Consider the following 1,311-nt stretch of genomic DNA (forward strand, 5'->3'; position numbering starts at 1 on the left):
GCAGTGCTGCTACCAGGGCTGGATAGCAGACCTCCAGGGCTAACAGGCAGACCTCCAGGGCTGGAAGGCAGGCAGTGCTGCTACCAGGGCAGGCAGGCAGACCTCCAGGGCTAACAGGCTGACCTCCAGGGCAGGCAGTGCTGCTACCAGGGCTGGATAGCAGACCTCCAGGGCTAACAGGCAGACCTCCAGGGCTGGAAGGCAGGCAGTGCTGCTACCAGGGCAGGCAGGCTGTCCTCCAGGGCTGGAAGGCAGACCTCCAGGGCAGGCAGGCAGACCTCCAGGGCAGGCAGTGCTGCTACCAGGGCTGGATAGCAGACCTCCAGGGCTGGAAGGCAGGCAGGCAGACCTCCAGGGCAGGCAGTGCTGCTACCAGGGCTGGATAGCAGACCTCCAGGGCTAACAGGCAGACCTCCAGGGCTGGAAGGCAGGCAGTGCTGCTACCAGGGCAGGCAGGCTGTCCTCCAGGGCTGGAAGGCAGACCTCCAGGGCTGGCAGGCTGACCTCCAGGGCAGGCAGGCCGGGCCCCCGGTGCTGCATCTCGGCCGCTGCCTGGGGCGGACCGGCCCGGGTGCCCTTGCGCTTTTTCGACACCAGGGGGCAGTTGGGTGCCATTCCGTCCCTCGTGTGGCGAAATGGCGGTACTGCACCTCCGCCTTTTTGCTGGAGAAAGTCCGCAGTCGGGACAATGCGCCACACGGTCCGTCGGCAGGAGGCCCGGGCCCGGGCACAACTCCCCGGTGGGGACGGACGCCGGGCTGGAGCTTTCCTCCAGCGCAACACACACTCACTCACTCACTGACCGACCGACTGACTGCAGGAAAGGCTCCCGGCTCCCAGCGCTCAGTCAGCAGGCCTACTCCTCCCCGGTGGGGACGGACGCCGGGCTGGAGCTTTCCTCCAGCGCAACACACACTCACTCACTCACTGACCGACCGACTGACTGCAGGAAAGGCTCCCGGCTCCCAGCGCTCAGTCAGCAGGCCTACTCCTCCCCGGTGGGGACGGACGCCGGGCTGGAGCTTCCCTTCAGCACACACACTCACTCACTCACTGACCGACCGACTGACTGCAGGAAAGGCTCCCGGCTCCCAGCGCTCAGTCAGCAGGCCTACTCCTCCCCGGTGGGGACGGACGCCGGGCTGGAGCTTTCCTCCAGCGCAACACACACTCACTCACTCACTGACTGACCGACCGACCGACCGACGGCTCCCGGCGCTCAGCCTGCAGGGCTACACCTCCCCGGTGGGTGCGGGCTCCGCGCTGGAGCTTTCCTTCAGCACTCACTGACCGACGGCTCCCGGCGCTCAG

Source organism: Amia ocellicauda, unplaced genomic scaffold (assembly GCF_036373705.1).
Source record: "Amia ocellicauda isolate fAmiCal2 unplaced genomic scaffold, fAmiCal2.hap1 HAP1_SCAFFOLD_165, whole genome shotgun sequence".
NCBI lineage: Eukaryota > Metazoa > Chordata > Actinopteri > Amiiformes > Amiidae > Amia > Amia ocellicauda.